Below are 27,205 nucleotides of genomic sequence, written 5' to 3' on the forward strand. Positions count from 1 at the left end.
TTGTCCTTCAAAGCACATAGCATAAGTTGAATAATACATATTCTTTATTTACACAATTTTTATTGTATGAATTGTGAGTGTGAAAATGAATGGTTGTAGATTTCATGGAATTAGGAAGAAGCTAGATGGCACAGTGGCTACAGCTCTAGACCTAGAGCAAGTAAGACCTGAGTTCAAATCTAGTCTCAAGTATTTATTAGTTGTGTGATCTTGGGCAAGTCACTTAACCTGCTTGCTTCAGTTTCCTCAGTGGTAAAATGGGGATAATAGTACCTACTCAAAGGATTGTCGTGATGATCAAATGTATGCATATATAATATAAATGCATATATAATATACGTATATATACATAAATGTAAGTAAAGCAATTAGCCTGGTGCCTGGCATATAGTAGGTGTTATATAATTGCAAATTATTATTATTATTGTTTCAGTGTTTCATTTGGAGCACTTGGAGGACCTAGCCCTATATCCAGAATCCCTCTTCTGCTGGGGCCACATGTTGGACTACAGACACGACAGGGGCAAACACCTTTGATGAGTATAGGTCTCCTTGTTTTATATCTCATCTGTTCTGAATAATGGGTCAAACAAAGTTATTGCCATTGTTGCATCTTTCAAGGATTCCTGTATTAGCTTATTCATGGAAGAAACTTTGTTAGTGAAAAGTTTATAGTACTGTAGTCTGCTCTACTAAATCAAATATCCTTTTTTTTCTTTTTATATAGTCAACAATCAAGTGAAATGAGATGCTGTGTTCTCTGTACTTTTCGATTACATAACTAAGATGTGGTAGAATATCAGGGGTGAAAGTGGGGCTATTTCCTTTTGACGTTTTCATCAAAGGACAACTTCAATATATATTGAATTGTTTCTCATAAGATTTTGAGGGGTGAGAAAGTAAGCATATGGGTCAGTAGTTACTGGTATTCTCTTCATCACCATTTTTTGGGCATGAAAACCACTAAAAAGAACACCATTTAAAAATACCTCAAAGAATGAAGTAAATTTTTGAATTAATTGATGTGCCTTGTGCTTCTAGTGAATAACTTTTATGACTTACAATTATTCTGTATCTTTACTTCTTCCAGATATCCGGAGAAATGATCAACAGCCTCAAAACTGTATCACCTCCAGAATGAACCTCATCTAGGTATACCTGGCTTAGTGTAGTTACTCTCCCCATCTTTGCCCTATTCCATGCCATTTCTATTTCCTGATGCAGTTGCATATCAAGGTTTGGGATGCCAGAGAGTCAATGTGGAGGCTCTATTGACACTGATGAAGAAAAGAGTTTATTTTAATAATGTTAAATGATCTTTTCTGGTTTTGTTTTTGCCTTTATTTTCCTCCTTTCAGTTATATGTTCAAACGCTTTTGGGTGGCCTTGCTTAATTGGATCTACTATAGGTAAGAAATGGAACTGGGCTATAGATATGGTAAAATAAGTAATATGATAGCTGTCAGAGACAATGGGGAGTTGCCCTTATGTGGATGATGTGGGGTTCAGGAATGGGCTCTCATATGCGCAAACATATAAAATAAAATAAACAGAGGAAAGGAACCCCTCCAAGGAGGATATGGATACTGCCTCTCTGCCTCTCAAGTCCCACTGAACAATAGTATGGACCATTATCATCTGGAGTTATTGAGAGAGCAAAGAATAGTGTTCAGTGTGTATATTTGTGATAAAAGTAACCACTTCAAATGCTGTGGTTCCTGGCATTCCATTTGTATCAGATCAAAAAGAACTCCAGACTGAGATAGGATATCACACCAAGCTTTCTGAAAATGTTGTTGTTTTCTCTCTCAAACTCTTCTCAGTTTTATAAGCCAGTATTCTTCCTAATCATTCACCATCTTCTATAAGATTTTTAAAATCTATTTATATCCAAGTCAGTACTGCCATTGGCTGCCATGGGTCTCTAATTCACAATCAAGTTCTCATAGCCTGAGGCAGTGATTTTTTTGGCCTCCTTCACTGTGGCCATTACTTTATGTCAGTTAGATTTCAGTCCTAATTAGTGCAAATAATGAATCTAGTGAAGTGATCGTATGTGTTTTATTTAATTCAAATTGTCTGAAGGTTTGCTTATGTAAAATATGGTAACTGGTTCCAGCCTAATGGAAATATGTGGTAGAAATTCAAATAATGCCACTACTTCATAGGATTCATTATTGTCACTAATCAGCACTTACCTATAAAAGTTTATTGAGAATTATGATAGTCTTTGACAATGTCTGTTCCTTTATCTGTGCCCTATTTTTAAACATAACAGCATATTTAAATAGGTCATTTTAGGACTATTTTAATTTCATAAACTATTCACAAAATAACTTAACATCTTTATCCTGTTTCTAAGTTTTTTACTTTTATTTACCTTTTCTTTTAAAAAAAAGATGATAAAACTATAAAGATTATAAAAATGATTTATATGGAAAGGTGATTTGGAATGATTCCTACATCAGGAAGTCATGTGCTATTTTGTCTTCCTCACACCTTTCATATATTAAGTTCCTATATATGTTTGTTGAATTTAATTGAAACCAGGTGATATGGCAGCCCTAAAAGCTAATGTGATCCTTGGGTTTCTATATGAACATTGCTTATGATATCCAGAACAAAAGAAGCGTAGTCCAACCCTTGTCAAATTATAACTGAATACTGGGATTAGGTCTGGGTGTATATTGACAAGTTCAACTACATCTGCAGAAGGATGGCAAAAAGACTGGAACCATGTCATAGGAGGATTGTTTGAAGGGAACAGGGATAATTTGTTGTCACATGGATGGATGAGACTTGTCCTGGTTAGCCTGAAGGGACAGAGGTAGTACTTGTAGGTAGAGGTTACATATAATAGATTTTGCCTTAATGTAAGAAAAAACTTCCTAACAAATTAGACCTGTCCAAAAGCAAAATGAGCTTCCTTAAAAGATAGTGAGCTATCCCTCACTGAAAGTCTTTTAGGCGAAGTTCAGCTCCCAACCATAAGTGGTCTGCTTCCTGCCGGAAACTATCAGCCAAGGAAAACATGCCTTGCCAATACCTACCATTGACACCAGAGCAAAAGAAAGAACTGTCTGATACAGCTCATAGAATTGTTGCTCCAATCAAGGGAATCTTGGCAGCAGATGAGTCCACTGGTAGTACTGCAAAGTGGCTACAGTCCATTGGAACTGAGAACACAGAAAACTGGTGTCTCTATGAGCAGTTACTTCTGACAGCACATGATCAAGTGAACTCCTGTACTGGAGGTGTCATGCTTTTCCATGAGACAGTCTACCATAAAGCTGATGATGGTCATCCCTTCCCCAAAGTCATAAAGGCAAAGGGTGCCATTGTGGGCATCAAGGTGGCCAAAGGTATAATGCCCCTGGCAGGGACCAATGGTGAGACTACCACCAAAGGCCTGGATAGACTTAGTGAATGCTGTGCCCAGTATAAGAAGGATGGGCTGACTTTGCCAAGTGGCACTATGTACTAAAGATTAGGGATAATACACCTTCCCCACTTGCCATCATGGAGAATGTCAGTGTACTGGTCCAACATACCAGCATTTGTCAGCAGAATGGCATTGTCCCCATTGTGGATCCAGAGATCCTTTCTGATGGAGAACACAATGGGAAGTGTTGTAAGTATGTTGCTGAGAAGGTCCTGGCTGCCGTCTATGAAGCTTTGAGTGACCACCATGTCTATCCAGAAGGGACCTTGCTGAAGCCTAACAAGGTATCCCCTGGCCATGCCTGGTACCCAGAAGTATTCACATAAGGAGATCAACTACCCTTCACCAGACTGTGCCTCCTGCATTCACTGGTAACACTTTCCTGTCTGAGATCAGAGTGTGGAGGATGCCTCCATCAACCTCAATGCATCAACCTCTGCTCCTCGCATAAGCTATGGGCCCTGACCTTTTCTTATGGCCAGGCCCTGCAGGCATTTGCCTTTAGGACTTAGGGTGGAAAGAAAGAAAATGTCCAGGCTGCCGAAGAGGAATATATTAAGTGGGCCATGGATAACAGCCAAGCTGCTCGAGACAGGTATGCTCCAAGTGGAAAGCCAGGAGCTGCAGACAGCAAGTTGCTCTTTGTTTCTAACCATGCCTACTAAGTCAAGACCTTTCACCTGGGTTTGCCCTAACACTCCAGGCCATCCTTCACAGTTTAAGAAGAAGTGAGACCCCAGAGCTTTGTGCTGACCTTTCCTATGACTTCTAACTTGTGTGGTATTGTTGCTCTCTGGTGAATCTAGAACTCTCTTCGGACCACTTTTTCCAATAAACAATTTAAGAAGGGGAAAAAAAGAAAGTCTTTTAGAGGCCAATGACCACTTGTCAGGGATGCTAGACATGGTATTCTTGCTCATATATAGTTAACATGATAGCATCTGAGGTTCCTCTTGGCTCTAGAGTCTGAAATTCCATGGCAAGTATACTTTAGAAATCCTAGGAGAAAAATGACTAATTTCAACATCATGTTATTTCACTCAAATAAATATGGAAAATAAAGCCTCAGCATTATACCTTTCTTCTGAATTTGCACAAATTAAAACTTTCTATGGAAATGGCATTAAAGAAGAGGCATTTACCTCTGCTTTTCCATCTCATTCAAAGAATCAAGGGACTCTTTCTTCTAACTTGCAACTGAAACCTTCCATACCTGTTGTCTGTTCAAGCTCCCTGCAAAGTATTGCCTGTATAAATAGCTTTGTACAGAGTAAGTGCTTAATTTTATTTTTCTTTTCTTCCTTCTTTCTCTCTTCTTCTCTTCCTTTCTGGTCTTCTGCTCTCCCTTTTCCTCCTTCCCTTCCTCTTCTTCCCTTTCTTTTTGATTTTTTTCCTTCCTTTATTTCTCTGGCTTAAAAAAAGGGAGGAGAGGGGAGGGAGATAATATTGCCAATCTGAAAGCAAGTTCAAGAAATTCCAATACCTTAAAGGTGTTGTTTGCTGTGTTTCAATAAAGGGAAATAAGTACAATTTTTCAAAAGGGGGAAGGGGGTCAGTGAAGCAATTTTGTGGTGTCATTAACATGGATATTTGCATTTTCAGTGATGTCACTCAAGCTACCTTGGTTTTTAATATTGACAACAGGCCAGAAATTGGTGAATGCATCATTTTTAATTGCACTTCTATCTCTGAGGGCTTTACATCATACTGGGGTCAGGGTTTTCTGCAGGTTTGTTACTACTACTGAAATACACTCCTAGTACTCAAAGGTGAAGAGCCAAAAGCAGAAATTTAGGTCAGCTTTTTCATCAAGGGGAAACAAGTCACTCTTTTCAGATCCAGCCCTGGGAAAAGAAGGAGGTATTGCACACGGGAATGATATGATTTTACACTTCCCCTCAATAACCATTCTCACAATTTTTTCACTTTCTGCTTTCAAAGTCCCAAAGTAGCTGTTCTTCAGCAGCAGGACTTATTCCTGGAATCGGGGGAAAGTAATCCCTGACCTTGGTGCTGATCTTTCAACTTTTTCGAAAGGCTTACACACTAAGGATCACGACAAACCTGAAAGGTGGGTTTAACTTCTTTGGTTTCACAGATGAGTAGCTCAGTTCAAAGAAGGTAAATTACTTGCCTAATTTTATCCCCCAGTTAGTAAATGGCAAAAGTAGATCTAGAACCTGAGATCCTTGTCTATGATTCTGCCACTATTTGCATTCATCAAAGAAGACCATAATTATGGTCCACATGCCCACCACCAGTCACATTTGAGCTTTTGTTGGCCAGCTCTGAGAACTGGGATTCTGGATGATGATTGATTCCATTTAAGGAATATTTATTAAGTTCCTACTGTGTAAGATGCACTGTGGTAGATGCTGGTGATATAAGAATAAAGTAACCCTTGTCCTCACAAGATGACCTTGTACTAGAGGGGGATGAAGTGACTACAATATATACACAAATGATTAACTATAAAATATTCAAATAAAATGAAAAAACAAATTATAAGTCATATTGCTATAATGTGTCACAATTTATAAAGTGTTTTGTTTTGTTTTGTTTTTTCAAATTCACCTCCTGAGTTAGGTATTGCAAATATTCTAATTCCTATTTTACACATGAGTAAACCAAGGCTTAGATAGTTTTAGTGACTTGTCCATAGTCACAATGCCAAATTGGAACCTTTACTCAGACCCTCCAACTTCTAGTTCACTGTGCATTTTGCTACAAACTGTCACAATTCTCTATAGTCATTTAACCAACATAAAGTAATAGCTAAAATGAGCCTAGGCCAAAAAGGCCTAGCAACTGCCTGAGCCAGTGAGGATGCCCTTACCAACAAGAGACTTTTGGCAGTGGATAATTGAGAAAAACTATTATTTATCTCTTATATTAATTACTAATTGTTGAAATAGGACTAAGGTTTTTTTTCCCTTTTTCTACTTCCTCATTCAGAAATCAGAAATTATTCAGGCAGCCTTTAAAGTACAGGCCTGATGATGAGAGAAGAAACTCAGATCTGATCAAAAGGTAAAGAAATTTTAGTTTAGGTGAATTGATGGATTCTGACCCACTCTGTTTTACTCAGAAATGTCTGGATAAAAGTTTCCCTTTTGTCTACATTACCCTAGAGGGAGGTGATACGGGCATAAATAAGTCTTTTTGACCAAGACTGAGTGATGATCAGTCATGTGCCCCAGAGTCCACTTCTCTTAATATTCCTTCTCTTATTACTTGTTAACCTATCAGAGTTGGTTATCATCCTCAGCAATACCTACACTTTCAAGGACATATAAGTGTTAAGTGGGCTCCATGAAGGGTCTTTGGCATTCAATAGTGTTACTGTTGCCTTTTATTAATTATATGCTAGCATGGCTAATGAAATGATTAATTACCCAAAAACTATGTCTCTCAAACTTTTTATGTCACAATATATACCACTGTATTGTATGCCTCAAGAAAGGAGATCACTCACTTTTGTACTCTTCCTAAAACACAACACTCCATTTCCCATAGCCACACTTTTACATTTGTTGTCCCTATCATGCCTCATTCCCATCTCTACCCTGTAGAATAGGGTTTCTTAACTTTTTGTTTTTGTTGTTGTTTTAGTAAGATTCCCTTTGGCAATGTACCTACAGACTCCTTCTCAGAATAATGTTTATAAATGCATAAAGCAAAATACCTAGGATTACAGAAGGATATATTTCTAAATAAGGAGAGAGAGAGAGAGAGAGAGAGAGAGAGAGAGAGAGAGAGAGAGAGAGAGAGAGAGAGAGAGAGAGATTTAAAAGGCAATATTTAAAAGTTCATGGCTTCCTGATTAAGAACTCCTATTAAGAATCCCTTGTTTTCTTCAAAAGCCTACATAAGCATTATCTTTTACATGATGCCTTTCCTGACACCCCCAGCTTTTATTGCCTACTTCCCCCAAAAAATTACCTTGTGATTATTTTGTACGTATTTGTATACACTTTTTTATAACCATATCATCTCCCTTATCAAATGTAAGCTCCTAGAGAGCAAGACACTGCCTCAACCTCAGATAAGTACCTTTTCAATGACCATGGAAAGAGCTCCATGATGGTCCAAGGGGATTTCCAAGGCTGCTGAAGTCCCTGATATATATAGAATATATAATATAGAGTTGAAAGGAACTTTATGGTCATAAGATCATAGATACAGTGCTGGAAAAGGCTGTGGAGGCCATTTAGTCCACTTCATTTTACAGACGAAAAAACTGAGACCTGGGTAGGTTTTTGCTAGTCCAAATTCACACAGGTGACAAAACTAGAATTCAGGCCTAGGTCTTTCAACATATGATTCAGGGGCTTTTGCATGATATTCTAATATTAGATTGGACCAATCTCATACAACCTGTGATTAAGCAACTCTATCAAGTACTTAAAAAAAGGCTGGCAGTTCAAACCTTCCAAATTGATTGAGACATGTTGATACCAAAATCTTTCCAAGGTAGCATTTAAAATGAATGGCTCTTGTTTTCAAATGGTAATAGGAAAAATAAGCCTGAAATATTTGGTGGAGTGGAGAGAATGCTACACTTGGAGCCAGAAGATCTAGGTTCAAATTCTGGCCACATATTAGCTTCTGGCCTTAAATGATAGGCTTTCTCTGATCCTCAGTTTTCTTCATCTGTAAAATGGAGGAAGTTGTACTAGGCGATCTCTGAAGTTCCCTCCAGCTCTAAATCCATGCTTTCTTTTGCAGATGGAAATAATAAGGATCATAATAAAAAGCTAACATTTATATAGCACTATGTGCCAGGCACTGTATCTAGCTGTGTGACCCTGGGCAAGTCACTTAACCCTGTTTACCTCAGCTCCTCATCTATAAAATGAGCCCCAAAATGGGGTCATGAAGAGTTGGACGTGACTGAAACAACTGAACAACAGCAAAGGTACTATATCAAGTGCTTTACGATTGTCTCCTTTGATCTTCACAATAATCCTGAGAGGTAGGTACTATTATTATCCCCACTTTATAGATGAGAACACTGAGGTAAATAGAGGTTAAGTGACTTACCTAGGATCATAGTAAGTATCTGAGGTCAGATTTGAACTCAGGTCTTCCTGAATCCAGATCCAGCATGCTACCCACTGCACCACTTAGCTGCCCCAATAAAAGAAACATACTCTATCAAACATTTAAAGATCAATTAATTCCAATATTAAATAAATTATCTGGAATAATAAGTAAAGAAGGGATCCTGCCAAATTATTTTTATGTAGCAAATATGATACTGATACCTAACCCAGGAAGAGTAAAAACAGAAAAAGAAAACTATAGATCAGTCTCATTAATGAATATGAATGCAAAAATCCTAAATAAAATGCTGTCTAAATGATTACAACAATATAATACAAAAATTATACATTATGATCAAGTTGGATTTATAAGGGAAACTATTAACATAATTGATTGCATCAATAATAAAAGTTTAAAAATTATGATTATATCAATAGATGCAGAAAAAGCTTTTGATAAAGTTCAACACATTTTTATTGAAAAAAAACACTTCAAAGTATTGGTATAGATGGATTTTTCCTTAAATTGATAAAAAGTTTTTATCCAAAACCGTCAGCAAGCATTATTTGTAATGAGGATAAATTAGAAGCCTTTCTCATAAAATCAGGTGTGAAACAAGGATGCCTCCTGTCACCAATATCATCCAAAATTGTATCAGAAATCCTAGCAATGGCAATAAAAGAAGAAAAAGAAATAGAAGAAATCAGAATAGGGAATGAAGTAATAAAACTATCTCTTTTACAGATGATATGATGATATACTTGGAAGAATCCCAAAGACTCAACTAAAAAGTTAGTTGAAATAATTAATAATTTTAGCAAAGTTGCAAGATACAAAGTAAATTCACATAAATCATCAGCATTATTATATGTCACAATAGTAAAAATAAAAACACCCCATTTAAAATAACTAACTAGTTTTATGACCCTGAGAAAGTCACTTAACCCCAATTGCCTCACAAAAAATAAAATAAAACAAAATAAAATAACTACAGATAGAATAAAATACCTGGGAGTATACCTGCTAAAACAAACCTAGAACTATGTAAATGAAATGATAAAAAAATATTTCATACAAATAAAATCAGATTTAAATAATTGGATAAATATTAATTGTTCATGGGTAGGCAGGGCCAATATAATAAAAATGATAATTTAACCCAAACTAATTTATATGTTCAATACTACACCAATCAAATTACCAAACTTTTTTACTAAATTAGAAAAAATAACAAAATTTATTTGGAAAAACAAAAAGTCAAATATATAAAAGGAAATGATGGAAAAAGTGTAAAGAAAGGAAGTTTAGCAATGTCAGATCTTAAACTATATTACAAGGCAGTAATTATCAATTATCTGGTACTGGCTAATAAATAAAAAGGTATATCAATGGAATAGAGTAGACATACAATTTACAGCAACAAATTAATATAATAACCTTATATCTGACAAGAGTAAAGATTTAAGATTTTGGGATAAGAATTCATTATTTGGTAAAAGTTTTTGGGAAAACTGGAAAGCAGTATGGCAGAAACTGAGCATGAACTAATACTTTACACCATTTACCAAGACAATGTCAAAATGGACACATAACCTACATATAAAGAGAGATTTTACAAGATAATCAGAATACAGAACATATTACTTCTCAGACCTATGTATAGGAGAACAATTTATGAATAAACAAGAGATGGAGAGCAAAGTTAGTTATAAAATGGATAAATTTGATTACATTAAAGTTTTTATACAAATAAAAAATACGTAGAAAAGATCAGAAGCAAAGCAGAAAATTGGGGGAAAATTTATAGTTTCTCAGATAAAGGTCTTGTATCTCAAATATACAAAGAGCTTTGTAAAATCTATAAGAATACAAGTCATTCCCGAATTGATAAATGATGAAAGGATATGAAGAGACAGTTTTCCAATGAATAAAACAAAACAATTTGTGATCATATGAAAAAATGCTCTAAATCATTATTGATTAGAGAAACACAAATGAAAACACCTTTGAGATATCATTTTACACCTACCAGATTGGATAAAATCATAAGAGGGGAAAGTGACAAATATTGGAGATATGGAAGAATTGGGACACTAATTCATTGTTGAGGGAATTGTGAACTGATTCAACCATTTTGGAGAGCAATACTGAATTATGCTCAAAGAGTTATTAAACCACCTATACCCTTTGAATTAGCAATACCTCTACTTGGTCTATTTCTGAAGATAAACAGGAAAAAAAGAAAAGAACCTATATATAAACTGTTCATATCAGCTCTATTTGTAGTGACAAAGAAATGTTAATTGTGAAGATGCCCATCAATTGGGGAAGGGCTGAACAAGTTGTGGTATATGATGGTGATGGAATACTACTGTGCAAAAAGAAATGATGAGCTCAGTGATTTTAGAAAAACATGAAAGACTTGCACAAAACAATGAAGAGCAAAATGAGCAGAACCAGGAGAACATTGTATACAGTAATAGTAATACTGTTTTAAGAATGACTTTAAACAAATAAGCTATTTTGACTCTTGTAAGTATCCAAATTAATTATAAAGGACATATGAAGAAAGATGATATCTGCATCCAGAAAAAGAACTGGTAAAGGGAAGTATGTATAGAGTAATTTTACACACACACACACACACACACACACACACACACACACACACACTTCTATCTAATGGTAGCCATATCTAGGGCTGGGGGAAGGGAATAAAAAAAGAAATTTACATGGTAGTTTTGTTGTATATTTGAAAGAAATAGCAAGTTGTGCATAGCAGATTTGCAGTTTCATGTGCAATCATCTTTTTTATTATACTGTTATGAAAATGCTTGTTTTATTCCATAAATTAAAAGTAAATTAAAAAAAGAAATATACATAACCCTCCAGCCCACAAGGGAGGAAAATCTTCATTGCTACCAACTTATCTGCAGCAAAGTCACATTTCTGACTACTTACATGAAAAGTTCTGCAATTCAATTATCCTTTCAAATACAAGCCTTGCAGCTTTCTCCCACTGCATTAATGCCACCAAAGCATGATGTCTCATTCTTGGTTGTGGCAAGTACAGGGAACTAAACATGCCTTCTTGTGTCTACGCCTCAGGAGAAGGGTCACATGACGAAAAACCAAGGCATTCAGGGTGATGAATAATGTCACTAATTCCAAGCTGGTCTTCTGTGTTGCTTGGAGAAAATGTGCTATCTCCTAGGAGTCTATTTAGATCTGTATGTGTAAAGCAGATCAAGTCAGAGGTAACCAGCCCCCACCCCCTAAAGCCAGTGTCATTCGTGATTAGAGCACAGGGAGATGATGAGGTGATTTTAAAATGACAGTACAGTTGAATCCCTCTGAAATATGATGACCCCAGCTACAGGAGCTAAATCCCTGGCTATAATTTCCTAGGGGCCTCTGGGTTCCTCCAAGAAAATCTATAATTGTGCTAAGGAAACTTCTCTCAGTATGTTAAAAGAAAACTTGTCAGTGTCATTTTCATGGATAAAAGCCATCACTCACAGCAAAGATTTATTCAAATGAAGAAGAATTTATTAAGTACACACTATGTGCCAGGCAACAAGACAGGCTCTGGGAAAACAATGATAAAAATGAAACAGCCCTGCTCTCAAAAAACTTTCAACATTTTTTAATTTATTAATTAATTAATTTTTAGTTTTCAACATTCACTTCCACAAGATTTTGAGTTCCAAATTTTCTCCCCATGTCTCTTCTCCTCCCACCCCCAGATGGCATGCGATTCTGAATACCTCTTCTCCCAATCTGCTCTCCCTTCTTTCACCCCCCCCATCCCCTTCCCTTTCCATTTTCCTGTAGGGCAGGATAGATTTATATACCCCTTTGCCTGTATGTCTTACTTCCCAGTTGCATGTAAAAACAATTTTTAACACTTGTTTTTAAAACTTTGAATTCCAAATTCTCTCCTTTCCTCCCTCCCCAGCCACGCATTGAGAAGGCAAACAATTCAGTACAGGTTATACATATATAGTCATGCAGACACTTCCATAATAGTCAGGTTGTAAAAGACTAACTATATTTCCCTCCATCCTATCCCACCCCTGCTTTTTCTATTCTCTCCTTTGACCCTGTCTCTTCTGGAAGCTGTTTGCTTCTGATTACCCCCTCCCCCAATCTGCCCTCCCTTCTATCATCCCCTCCCTACCCCACCCTGCTCTCTTATCCCTTTCCTTCCTGTAAGGAAAGATAGATTTCCATACCCAAACGATAGTTAAGATTCACTCTTCCTTCTCACCCCCTCCACTGTAAAAGCTTTTTCTTGCCTCTTTACCCCATTCTACCTCTCTCTCTCTCCTTCTCCCAGAACAATCCTCTCTTATCCCTTAATTTTTACACATCATCCCTTCATATTCAACTCACCATGTGCCCTGATTTTATATATATGTACACACACACATACACACACACACACACACACACACACACACACAGGATGGATGGATGGATGGATGGATGGATGGATAGGTGTATATTCCCTCCAACTACCTTAATGCTGAGAAAGGTCTCATGAGTTACAAATATCATCTTTCCATGTAGAATGTAAACAATTCAACTTTAATAAGTCCCTTATGATTTCTTTTTCTTTTTTACCTTTTCATGCTTCTCTTGAGTCTTGTATTTGAAAGTCAAATTTTCTACTCAGCTCTGGAGCTTACATAATTTTTAAAGGGGGGCAGCATGAAGTGTGGAACACCATTGGTATAAAGTAAATACAAAACAGTTTTGTTTTTGTTTTCAGAGACTGGGTCTCTCCATCTCACCTGGACTGGAAGTACAGCGGCTACTATCAGTCTTGATTCCATTAACGGTTGTCATGGAAGCTTTGACCTCTCTTTCCACCTCTGTGGGCAGCCTGGTTGCCACCACCCCCATCCCAGGGGCTCACTAGATTGGCAGGAGACTTACTACAGATAACTGATCAGCTTTAGCCCTACTGCAGCTCATAACTTTTCAGCTCAAGCAATCCACCTGCCTCAGCCTCCCTTGTAGCAGGGATAACAGATGTGTGCCAACACATTTGGCTGCAAAGTTGTTTCAAAAAAGAGAGGGAACAAAAGATGAATCTTTTTGACTTCAGGCCTGCAACTCTATCAACTGTCCCACCTAGCTGCCCTGACCTCAGATATAATCTAGCATAAACTAAATCTGCCTAAGATTCCCTTCTACAAGATCCTAGAGAGGCAGCAAAGGAACTGTATTTGGAGTCAGAAGTCCTGAGTTTAAATCCTAACTTTCCCACTTATTACCCATGTGACCTTGGGCAATCACCATGGAGCTGTTTCCTACTCTGAAAAATGAACTCTAAAGTCCATTCCGGCTCTAAATCTGTGATCTGTGATCCCTGACAAGTGGTCTTTCATTATATGCTTGAAGACCTTCAGGAATGGTGAACTCACAACCTCTCAAGGCTATCTATTCTATCACAGGATAGATCTAACTGATAGGAAATGTGCTTCTATCTAGCCAAAATCTGCTTCTTCACAATTTCCACCTTCTGTTACTAGTTGTATTTTCTAGGATAAAACAAATTAATCCTCTCTGTATGACAGCCCTTCAATATATTTAAAGACAGTGATTATGTCCCCATCAAGTCTTCTCTTTGACAGGATAAGCATCCAAATTCCTTCTACTGATCTTTCGATGGAACAGTCTTGATTTGTCTCATCATCCTTCTTTTGGATACATTCCAATTTGTCAATATCTTTTCTAAATGATAGTGAGAACATGATACACTGGAAAGAATACAGGATATAGAGATAGAGTACTTGAATTCAAATCTCAACTCTGACACTTATTACCTTATGACTTAAGTTAAATCACCTCCCCTATCTGCACTTCAGTTTTCATTTGTAAAATAAAGGTAAGAGGATTAGATGACTTCTGAGGACCTAGTTCTATGTCTATGATCTGATGATCCCTTGGGGCACCAAGAATGGAACACAATATTCCAAGAGAAATCTTGTAAAAGCACAATACAAAAATGATCACGTCCTTACTTTGGACACTAATTTTTAAATATAACCTAAGATTATATAGGTGATTCAGCATAGTAAAGTAGATAGAATCCTAGAGTCAAGAAAACCTGGGCTCAAGTCATACCTTTTTATATAATGGTTGTGTGATTATGGGCAAATGATTCAACCTCTCAATGCCCCTAGGAAACTCTCTAAGACTGAAAGTTACAGAGCTATTAATATGCTAAGAGTTCACAAACATGGATGAAATCACAATTACAAAAAAAATATTATTCACTTTTTAAAATCACTACATTATACCACTAACTTATACTGAACTTGCAGTCCAATTAAAATTAATGAGGTCATTTTTCTATCAAGGGTTATCTTACCAAATTTCTCCCCCCATCCCTGCATTTTTATTGACACTTGAGTTTTGTTTTTTGACTCTGACACTTCAGAACATATGGGGGATATGGTGTAAATATATAAGGGAAAGTGTAATATCTATTTTTCAAATATTCTTTAAACATCATAGCAACTTCTAGACTCTTCCTCAACCTACATCACTCAGCAGCTTCACACTCTACATTTGTTACCCAATGCAGATCCTGGTGACTATTATCTATTGATGCCTGGGATATATTCATTATTTTCTCAATGAATTGAGTATTTAGTCACTTTATCTCTCCATCCCAACTCCTGCCCTTATAATGTGAGAATTCAACATAGATATTAATGATTTTTTTCAAATAACTTCCCAATTCCTCAGTCTACTGAGTTCATGTGATTTATTCTTTCATTCAACCTCACCACACACAGAGATAGGTATAACCTTGATCTTCCCATCACACATAAGGATTCCACTTCCATCTTCATGAACGCTAAAATTCCTTCATATGATCATAACCTTTTATCACCTCACCTTTCCATATGCTTGACAACCCTTAACCCTGTTCTTCATCTCACTGTGTTCTCTATCCCTCTCATTCCCCTTTTCTTTCGCAAACCATCGCCCTTGCACTGATAACATTCTTTGTCTATCTTTGTTTTGACCCTTTCATGAACCAGTCAGTCAATAAACATTTATTAAATACCTACCATGAGCCAGGCACTGTGCCAAGTTCTGTGGATACATAAGAAGCAGAAGACAGTCCATACCCTTAAGGAGGTCATAATCTCAATTCACTTCTCTTCTCAAGTCCCTTGCCCCTTTTCCTATAACCAATCAGACCTTTCCAAACCGCAATCTAACATTACTAGCATAATCTGTCTCCTATGCTCATATTACTTAATAGAGCTGGAAAAAATCTTGAAAACCTCCTGATTGAGTCTGCTACAAATTTATGTTACATAATCTCAATTAGGCCCTCACTATAGCAAAGAAAGGATTCTACTCCCTAATTGATTCACTATCCCACTCTCCACATCAGCTGTTCCAAGCCTTTTCTTCTACCCTCAAGCTTTCCTTGCCCACAACCTCTCAGCTGAGGACTTTACCTTATAATTTACTGAACAATTGATGCTATTCAGTGGGAGTTTCTTCTTCTTCCCTCCTCTTCATCTTTTATCACTCAGAAATCTTCCCCCATTATCTCATTCTTTACTCTGTCCTTAAAGGAAGAGATGGCCCTTATTCTCAAGGCTAATTCTTACACATGTAACCTTGATCCTATCCCCTGCAAAATTTTGGAACAGATTATTTCCACAATCATCTCCACTCTTATCTTCAATCTCTGCCTAAATAGTGACTGTTTCACTACTGCCTACAAACAAATCTATTCTTCTTCCAGACTTAAACTCATTTGTTCCTACCATCCTTACTAGCTATGATCTCATGTCATTTATCCCCTTCTCTCTTAAACTCTTTGAAAAAGCCATGTCTATTCTGTGTTTCCCCCACACTCTCTTCTAAGCCTCTGTAATCTGCTTTCCAGATGTACCATTCAACTGAAATTGATCTTTCTAAAGTCACCAAAGATCTCTTAATTGATAAATCTAATGGTCATCTTTCCACCTTCATCTTTCTCTATCTCTGCAGCATGGGACACTGTGGATCACCTTCTTCCCACTGAAATTGTTTTGTCATCTCATGACACCTGTTGTAGCTAGAATTTTGAAGATGTAAAACTACTTAACTTCTAAGAGCCACAGACCTACCTATGACTCTATGACTATTGTAATGACCAGTTTCAATGACTTTTGAGGGATAGAACAAGATCAAGAAGTGAAAAGGACTGGAGATCCATGAATGTTTTCCTGATTTTAAAACAAGGAAGAAAGAAGGAAAAGGCAAGGGAATAAACATTTATATAAAGTCTACTATGTGCCAGGCAGTGTGCTAACCGCTTTATAGATATCATCTCATAACAACCTTGAGAGGTTAATTTGTTATTATCCTCATTTTACATTTGAGGAAACTCAGGAAAACAGAAGTTAAATGACTTACTCAGTATCTAAGGTCAGATTTGAATTCAAGTCTTCCTGACCCTAGCCAGTATGCCACCTAGGTACCAGAAGAATTGTTGAACTATAGCTTAATGAGTTTAACAGTGATTTTCTAAAAAGAAATAACCCATGACTATGAATAACAGTGATCTCTAAAAACACTTGGCTTTAATTCACCTCAAGAATAAATCATGTGAGGCTTTCCCCATTTCCTCTTTTGATAGAGTTTTCAGACTGAGAGATTGGGGGGAGTTGAAAACATAGACACGAAATGTCTGAATTTCAACAAAGATTTTGACAAAGGCTTTAGTGATGTCATGATAGAAAAGATAAAGATCTTTGAGTGGATGATAATCTGGTGGATCCTAGAACTGGATAAACAGTCAGATCCAAAGAACCATGATCACTGACAACCTGGACAACTGTAGGAGGACCAGAGGGCTCTGAATAGGCATATCCCATGTGATTAGGTGAAGGCATAGATGGTATCTTGATCAAAGTTGAAAATGACATAAAGCTGTAAAAGGCAGCAACACAATGTAATAGTGGCAATCCTAAAAAAAGGTCCTTTATTTAATATAATTATAGGCAAAATTTACATTTTTTTCTATCAAATGTCATTTTATTGAGGTCTACTTTGGCACTAGATGTGACGATTTTTTAAAAATCCTCCATTTGGCTGATAGAAAGGTAAATGGTAGAATCTTTTATGGAAAGCTATCTAGTAGTTCACTGCAAGATTTGTGAAAATAATCCTGCCTTCTAACAATTCCTTTGTTGAGAATACACCCTCATCACAAAGAAAAGAGTTCTCTGTCCAAAGATGTTATATATGTGTGTGTGTGTGTGTGTGTGTGTGTGTGTGTGTATGGAGAGAGATGGATATGTGTATATGTAGGTGTGCATATACATGTGTGTATATATATATGTATGTATGTATGTATGTATATGTGTGTTTGTGTATACATGTATGTACGTATATATATATATGTATATATATATATATATATATATATGTATATATATATATATATATATATATATATATATATATATATATATATATATATATATATATATATGCACACACATACATACAGAAAGGGGGGGGAGAAAGAGAAAGAGAGAGCTGCATTATGGATAATTGTTGTCAAAGACTGTAAACAACCAACTGTCCAACAGTTGGGAAATGGCTACACAAATGAGTACATCAATATAATATAATATAATAAGAATGACAGAAAGAATATGAAGATGGAAAGAGATAATGCAAAGTGACAAAAACAGAAGTAAATGATCATCATATACACAAATATAGGGATGAAAGGATGATCAATGGGAGAAAGGCATAGAAGCAAGCAATGACTGAGGAGTTTTAGGGCATTTACATGTTGGTTATGTAAAAAAAAAATTTGAAACAACAGTAACCATAAGAATAACACACATTTTAGTGCATTTTTAAATTTTATGAATTGCTTTCCCCATAATAACCCTCTAAGGTAGAGAAGTATTCTTCTTCTTCCCATTTTACATATTTGAGAAAGCCAAGAGAAGTGAAAGTATGTGCCCTAGGTCATCCAGTTAATGGCAGAGCCAGAATTCAAACTTCAGATGACTCTAGATTTCTGACTCTACACCAGTGCCCCTCTTCCAGACTGCACTGAACTGCCTCTTCTAATTGAATTTTAAGCTCTTTAAAAATTGTTTAAAATTAAATTAATAACAAACTGTTTTTAAAAGAACAAGATAAAAAAGCAAGGTTCAAGTACAAGATTTTCCTCTTTCAATTGGGGCACCCAAGTTTGTAATATACAAATAAGGAGATAAGGAAGAACGATTGGGGGAAACAGTTGATACTTGAACCATACTTTAAACTAGTCAACTGGAGGGAAAAATACACACATACAGTTAAATACAGAAATAAAATTCATTTAATAGGGAAATTGGATGGAAAAGGAAGAAAGGAGAAAGGAAACTTAGAGGAAGGATATTTTAAACAATGGATTCATCTTAAGGAAAGAATAAATAACAATAACAACAAAAAACCCTCTAAGCATGTACCAAGATATTTATAGCAGCTATTTTTGGAGTGGCAAAGAATTGGAAAATGAAGAGAGGCCCACCAACCAGGGGAAGGCTGAACAATTCTTGATATATAAATATTATGGAATGCTATTATGCTGTAATAAATGATGAAGAGGATGGTTTCATCCTGGGAAGGCTTATATGAACTGATATAGAGTTAGGTTAGCAGAACCAGGAGAATGGATTATACAGTGACAACAATATTGTAAAGAAAAGTAACTGAGGCATTTAAGAAGGTTGAAGAGAGAGATAATTCTGAGTAATTGAATCATTTTATTAATAATGACAGCATTTTAATAAAAGGATGGCCATTTGGCCATCTCTCTCTTAGACCAAAGACAAGCATAGCAGCACCTCAAGGCTTAAATGCCCTTTTGGAAAAGGAATGTTTTCCAGGGTGGCAACCAACTCTGATTGGCTAACAATTAATAATAGAATGAATATTACAATGAGAGGTAGACCTGAACTTTGATCATTTCGTTCACCTTTTAAGTTAACCCAGCCAGTATACTATCTATTCAAAAAATTTATCCGTACCAAACCTGAGTAGAAAACAATAGCTGCCCCACCTGAGTGGGGGGTTGAACCAGAAAATCCAGTCTCATTCTCAGCAATGTCCTTCAAGAGACTGAACTTTTAAAATCAAGGCTTTAGAAAAAGGAGGAAACTCTGGATCTCCCAAATCATTGGTTATTAATAATTTCTCTCACAACTTTGAAACATGTGGAATTCTGATCAATACAAGGACCAACCACAGTTCCAGAGGACTCATGTTAAAACATACTACCCACCTCCTAACAGAGAAGTAATGGACTCAGAGTGCAGATTGGGACATATTTTTTGGATATAATATGTGATTAGGCAGCGGTTTATGTAGGAAAAAACAACAGACTTAGTGGACTGCTAGATTGGTGTGAGTCCAAATGGTGGCTTGGTAGCCTAGGAAGCTAATGTCACCTTAGCACACATTAAAAAAAAAGTGTAATGAAGACATAGGCCTTTGCCATTGGAGCAGGGTTAATGTTAGTGGATGCCAGGATTGGCCTTCCCTTGGCCCCCTGGTAATTTGCATAGTCTGGCTCTAGTTAGGGAAGGGTAGAGAGATGGTGGAAGTTGGAAAATGAATAGAAGGGGTGTAGATTTGGTACATTGGTGCAAAGCTTCTAAGTATCATTTACAAGTCTTCACCTTTAAAAAAATTTAAATTTATGTATATGTGTATATATATATATGTATGTATATGTGTATATGTTTAAATTGACTTTTTTCTATGCTTCTTTCAATTCGAGTAAAAATGTTTTATTCATTTTTATTATCTCTACCCTCTTTATCTTTGTCACTTTCATTGTTGATCTTTCCATAAGTTTAGTAAGAGAATGACTAAAGGCCATTCTTCATTGTTGTTTTTAACAAGTCAGATGCAGGGGGAGTGTGGTTTGGTTTTGTTTTGTTTTAGACCAATATGGCACTCAATAATTAGTTAGCCCCCATTATATGGAGATAGTTATGATTCTTATCATTTCTGGATTGAGTTTAAAGTAAGGCAGACAGAACTGTTGGAAAGAGAACATTTAGGGCAAGCTAGGAGGTGCAGCAGATAGAGCACCAGCCCTAGAATTAGGAGGACCTGAGTTCAAATCTAGGTGGTAGGTATTTCACACTTACTAGCTGCATGATCTTTGGCAAGTCACTTAACCCTGATTCCTGAAGGAAAGAAAGAGAACTTTTCATAAAGCTAATACTTCTTGTTTGTCACCTTCCTCAGCAACTGAATCCTGATTCAGATTTTCCTTCAAAACTTAGCCCATCCATCAGAGCCAGTGAATCAGAGAATTTGGATCTATAAACTGGACTCTTGCCCAGACAGACTGGGTCTTCTTCACTAGAAACATGATGCTAGAAAAAGGAAGGATATTGGGGGTCACCTCTTTGAGCACCTAATGTTTCTAGGGACAACACCGGTTACTCTCTCTCTTTAGGTGTTTTTGAATATGGTTAAATCAAGATGTTTTCATCTCCTGTTTTCACATCTGGTGTTTGATTTACTCATGCATGGAAAATTACTTTGAATTTGAAAGTGATAAATAAATGTGAAAATGATTATTGTTTTTATTAAGTTTTTATGAAAATTTTCTGTTTCTTATTACATTATATTACATCACATTACAGATATCCTTCCCCCCTCCCACCTAGAGAGCCATCCCATATGACTACTAATATTTTGGGGAGAAGGAAAAAAAGTCAGTACAACTGATCAATACGTATCAATAAGCATCCAAGAACATGTGCAATATGTAACACCCATGGACCTCCTACCTCCAAAAAAAAAGGGTAGGTTGAAGGGTGTCTTCTCATATCTCTTCATTTGAGTTCTATTTGCTCTTTATAAGTTTGTTACGTTTATTCTTTATTGTATTTGGTGTGTTGTTCTTTCCATTTATATTATTATAGTTAGTGTGTGTATTGTTTTCTTTGGCTCTGCTTGCTTTACTCTGCATCAGTTCATATAGATCTTTCGTTGCTTTTATGAATATATCACACATCATTTCTTACAGCACAGTAATACTCTAACACATTCATGTATACAATTTGTTTACCCAATTGATGGGTATCTACTTTGTTTCCCATTTTTAGTTACCACAATAAGTGCTGCTATAAACATTTTGAAGAATATGGTGATTTTTTTTTTTGTCATTGGCTTCCTTCAGGTATAAGCTCGGTAATGGAGGTCCTTGTTCAAAGAATATGGATATTCTAGTTGCTTTATTTACTTAATTCCAAATTGCTTTCCAGAATGGTTGTACTATTTCATAGCTCCATCAACACTGTATTGGTGTGCCTATCTTTAACTATTCCATTTTTTGTCATCTTTGCCAATTTGCTTATTTGTATTCCTCTTATTATTAGTCATCTGAAGGATTTTTTTCATGTGGTTGTGAATACTTTGAGGTTCTTCTTTTGAGAACTGTTTGCTCATGTGCTTTGACCATTAATCTATTAGGGAATGTCTAATATGTATGTATGTTTCTATTCTTTTTTTCGAATCTAATGTTTGATTTACATATATAGTATACGTGTATGTGTATGAACTGATTATAGATCTTGGATACCAGACTCTTATCAAAGGTTATTTTTTTCTTTCCCATTTGACCACTTTGCTTCTTATCCTAGATGCATTAAGGTGGTCTGTGCAGAAGCTTTTCAGTTTCAAGTTGCCTCTTCTGTTGTAAACATAGTTTTACATTCCTTGGTCATTCTACTTTAATATTTTTTAAGGTAGTCCTGTTTCCATTAACTTTCTTCCCCTCACCCCGATCCCTTCTTCTTAATCCTCCTTTCCTTTCACAATTTTATTTATCTGGGAGACCTGTGATATTTAGGCTATCTGCACATCCTATCTGAGTTCAACATGGTTTGCTTGCATTATTAGCATATTTTCTTTTTAATCTTATTGGTTTTTCTTCTCTTTTTCTGGGTTATCCTTTATTTTTATGTATTTGCATTCCCTATCTATTGTTCTTTCTTTTGTTTCTTTGATGAGGCTTGTCATTACAGATTCAAGTTTTTCTATTCTGCTCATTATTTCTACTCTGCAGGACGTATATTCTGCTCTCCTAATTCTCGTTTCTCTGTTAAACCACTCAAGTAATAGCATTTTGTGGTTCCATGTTTTCCTCAAACTCCACAGGGTCCTATGTCTCATGAAGTGTTATATCATCTTCTTTTGTTTTGAAGTATTTATTCCTAGATGCTTGAACTTGCTTACCAGATCTGGAGGCCGTATTTCCTTCTGTTGTCACTGTTTTTCCTGTTGATTTATTTGTTATTTTTCAAGATCTTTGAGATTTCTTCTTCCTGAAATCTTTGGTACTTTCAGTCTCTCCCCCCACTCCATTTTCCTTATCATTCACTTCCTGATTCTCTTCCCTCTTATAATAGTTTCTGTGAAGGCTGGATCCGAAAATGTCTTAGCTTCCTTCCACACTGGGCAATTTATACTTAAGCAGACTAAGTCTCTGTTCCAATTAACTTTTGGATGGTCAGAACTGGCCCGAGCTGGATGCTGTGATCTTCTGTCAGGCTCAATGGATTGCTACACAATCTCCCATATGCACAGTGTCCTGTCCTGGTAACCTATCCCATTCCCCCGTTCCTTAGTTCTTTGGCTCAGGCACCAGCAATTTAGACCTGCACTGACAGTTCAGAGTCTGCATTCCCCAGTAGCAGTAGTCCAGAGCTTTGCAATATCAGTATTTCCAGGTTGCAGCCCCTGGCAGGCTTTTGCTCCTAAAGGGCTGTAGCCAATCTGGCTGTCAAGACCCAAGCAAACTTCAACAGCTTGAAGCCCGGGTCTCTATGGTACCAGAAAAAGGGAGAGGGAATAGGGTACAGAAATGGGTTGAATGTAAGCCTGTGTTTTGGTTTTGGGTCACTAGTGCAGCCTTACTGCTTGTAGCATGGGAGTTGAGAGAGAAAGAGCTAAGGGTCAGTGAGGGTCAGCATATGTTTTCTTTTTTTTAACATTCTTTTAGATTCTGGGTATCATAGATCATGAAAACAGCTAACATTGCTCTATCTTTGGTGCATAATTTTTGTTTCTGGAGATGTTTGAGAGATCCTGGGGATTGGAGAAAATATCTAGTCTGCCATTTTATCATTTAGGTGTCCCAGAAGTCCCCTAATAATGATGATGATTTTTAAAAGGGATTTATTTTTCACTCTTCTTCTCAACACTCCACTGTCATTCATCCTGACTTACATGAAGAAATACAGTTGTCATCCTTTCATTCTAAACAATAAAACTGCAATCACAGAAGCACAGGATTTGAGAGTTGGAAGGGAACCCAGTAACCATCCAATTAAACTCATATAACAAAGAAATCCCCACTATACCAGACCTAAAAAGTGGTCATCCACTTTCCTCCCAAAGACCTCTAAGGAAAGGGAAAAATTCAGTAACTTTTAAGTCAGCTCATTTTAATTATTGAAACTCTAATTGTTAGAAAGTTTATTTCTGGATATCAGTCCTAATTTGGCCTCTTTGCAACTTCCTCCCATTGCTCCTAGTTCTACCTTCTAAGGCCAAACAAAGGAAGTCTAATCCCTCCTCCATCTGATAGTCCATCAAATACTTGAATCCAGGTATCAAGTTTCACTGAGTCTTCTATTCTCCATACTATGCATGTTCATTTCCCTCCTTATAGTTCTTATATCAGATGGACTCAAAGCCTTTGCTATTCTACTTGTTCTTATTGGACATTCTCCAGCTTATCAAAAAGCTTCTTAAGCCCAGAACTGAACACAGCAAAGGGCAGAGGATAACAGGACGATCTCCTCTCTGTTCCAAGAAGACATCCCTCTCTTAATGCAGCCAAAGATTTCATTGGCTTTCTTGGCTACCACATCAGACTACCAAGTCATACTGAGTTAGCATCTTTTTTTTCATAATAATTGATATCGAATGATGCTTCCTCGATCTTGTAATTCCCCCACAACTGTTATTTGTACTCAGGTGTACGACTCCACATTCATGCTTATGGAATGTCTTGTCAGATTCAATCCAATGTTTTCCTGCCAATATGTTCAAAGATCCTTACTCTGCCACCAGTTTTCCATAACTGCAAATTTGATTAGCATGCCACCTATGATGTTATCTAAATCATTGATAAAAAAAAAACAGTTAATCAGTGCAAGACCAAACATAGATACCTGGGAGTACCCCCCAAAGATTTCCTGTGATGATGACACAGTGATTAATAACTGATTGAGTCCAGTCATTTAGCCAATTCTGGATCCAATAAATTGTGTTCTAGCTTAATTTATATCTCTATATTTTCTCTACAAGAACAGTATCAGATGGTTTATCAAAAGTTTCACTAAAATTGAGGTAACCTGTATGTATATGACATTTCCCTTATCTAACAGCCTAATAACCCTGAAGGGATAAAATACATTAACCTAATAAGACCTGTTCATGATAAAACCATTATGGGATCTTTGTAATCACTGTTTGCCTTTCTACATGTTCCCCAACCAGCTCTTTAATAGGCCATTCTAGAATTTTCTAAAAAGTCAACAAAAAGTTCATTGATCTATAATCTGCAGGTTATGTTGTCTCTCTTTTTTTAATTGGGACGTTTACTTTCTTTCCAATACCGTGGAACTTCTGTTTTTCAGGATTGTTCAGATATCATTGATAGCAGCTCAGGAATCATATCTTCTAGTTTTTCTGATGCCCAAGAATGTGGTTCGTTCAGCCCAAGTGACTTTAATTCATCAAGGAAAGTTCTCAGGTTACCATCTCTACCTTAGGTATCAACTCCATAATAGTAATTTTTGTTTTATAATCTCCAGTAAAAAAAAATTCTCTGTGACAAGAGAAAACAGGAGCTAGCTAAGAATCGAGCAGCTCCATCTTCTCTCTGTTGAGTTACCATTATTCCACCGATGTTAAACTCCTTATTCTTTCTTTGATCTTAATTTTTCTCCCAATTAAACTAAAACAAAACAATCCCTTTTTGTTGTCCTGAATTTACTTTGACAACCTCAATTCATCCTTTGCTTTAGCTTTCCTTTTTTCTGTTTAAAAATGAATATATTTATTTTTAACATTCTTTTGTTTTTTGAATCTTTTTACACTCTTTAGCTCTAAATTCTCTCCCTCCCTCCTACACCTTTCCCCACCCACTGAGAAGGCAAGCAATATGATACCAATTATACATGTGAAATCATAGAAAACATATTTTGATATCAGCCATATTTCATAAAGAAGGCAAGAAAAATAAAGTGAGAAAATTGTACTTCAATTTACACTCAGAGTTTTTCATCACTTCTTTCTCTGCAGGTAGGTAGCATTTTTTCATCATGAATCTTTTGGAACTGTCTTGGATCATTGTATTGGTCAGAATATCCAAGTCTTTCACAGTTGGTCATATTTTACAACACTGCTCTTACTGTGCTCAATGATCTCCTGATTGTTCTCACTTTACTTTGCATTAGTTCATATAAATCTTGCCATGTTTGTTTCTGAAAATAACCTCATCATTTCCCACTGCACAATAGTACTCCGTCACAATCATTTACCACAACTTATTCATCCATTCCCCAACTGATGAACATGCCCTCAATTTCCCATTCTTTGACACTACAAAAAGAGCTGCTATAAATATCTTTTGTACATAGAGGCACTTTTCTTTTTTATTTGATCTCTTTGAAATACAGATGTAATAGTGGTATCACTAGATCAAAGGCATAGTTATATCACCCTTTAGGCCTGGTTCCAATTGTTCTCTAAAATAGTTGGACCAGTTAACTACTCCATCAACAATTCATTACTATATCTATTTTTCTTTCATGCCCTCCAACATTTATCATTTCTGCTAGGTGTGAAGTGGTATCTGAGTTGTTTTAATTTGCCTTTCTCTAATCAATAGTGATTTAAAGTGGGTTTTTTCCATATAGCTATGAATCACATTGATTTCAACTTCTGAAAACTGCATGTTTTTATCTTTTGACCATTTATCAATTAGGGAATAGCTCTTATATTTATAAATTTGACTGTTCTATACTCAGTATATATTTGAGAAATGAAGCCTTTATAAAAGAAACTTGTTGTAAAAATTTTTTATGTTACTTCATAGTCTATGGTGCCTTTAGAAAAATGTGGTTTTCCTGATTATCTTTTTTTAATTAGGTCTATTTTTGCTTTTGCTCTATCTGCAATCATGATTTCTACCCTTGACTCTTTTTAGTCCAGTTGAAGTATATTAGATGCTACTCTAGATCTTTATTTGAATTTTGTTTCTTTCTGTTTTAAGTGTGTCTCTTATAAACAACATATTATAGTTTCTAATTCATTCTACTATCCACTTCCATTTTGTGGGTGAACTCTTCCCATTCACATTCACAATTATGATTACCAACTCTGTATTTCCCTCCATTCCTTTTTCTTCTGTTTCTCCTTTTTTGTCTCTCTCTTCTTATTCTATCCTTCCTCAAAAGTCTGTTTTGCTTCTAACCACTTCCTCCCTTAATCTGCCTTCCCTTCTATCATTCCTTTCATTTTCTCTTACCCCCTTCCCCTCCTATTTCTTTATTGCATAGGTAACATTTCTATACAAAACTGACTGTGTGTGTTTCTCTCTTTGAAACAATTCTGATGAGAGTGAGGGTCAAGCATTACCCACAACTTCCC

At 36.2% G+C, this 27,205-nt stretch overlaps 1 protein-coding gene and 1 pseudogene across 3 annotated transcripts in view; one reads left to right on the forward strand and one right to left on the reverse strand.

The window, feature by feature from the left end:
• ZMAT4 (zinc finger matrin-type 4) overlaps window positions 1–27,205 on the reverse strand; it is a 732,744-nt gene that overhangs the window by 541,205 nt on the left and 164,334 nt on the right. The window lies entirely within an intron of this gene.
• Window positions 3,032–4,107, forward strand: LOC110196427 (fructose-bisphosphate aldolase A pseudogene; annotated as a pseudogene).

Source organism: Phascolarctos cinereus, unplaced genomic scaffold, assembly GCF_003287225.1.
Source record: "Phascolarctos cinereus isolate Bilbo 61053 unplaced genomic scaffold, phaCin_HiC Scaffold_2;HRSCAF=192, whole genome shotgun sequence".
NCBI lineage: Eukaryota > Metazoa > Chordata > Mammalia > Diprotodontia > Phascolarctidae > Phascolarctos > Phascolarctos cinereus.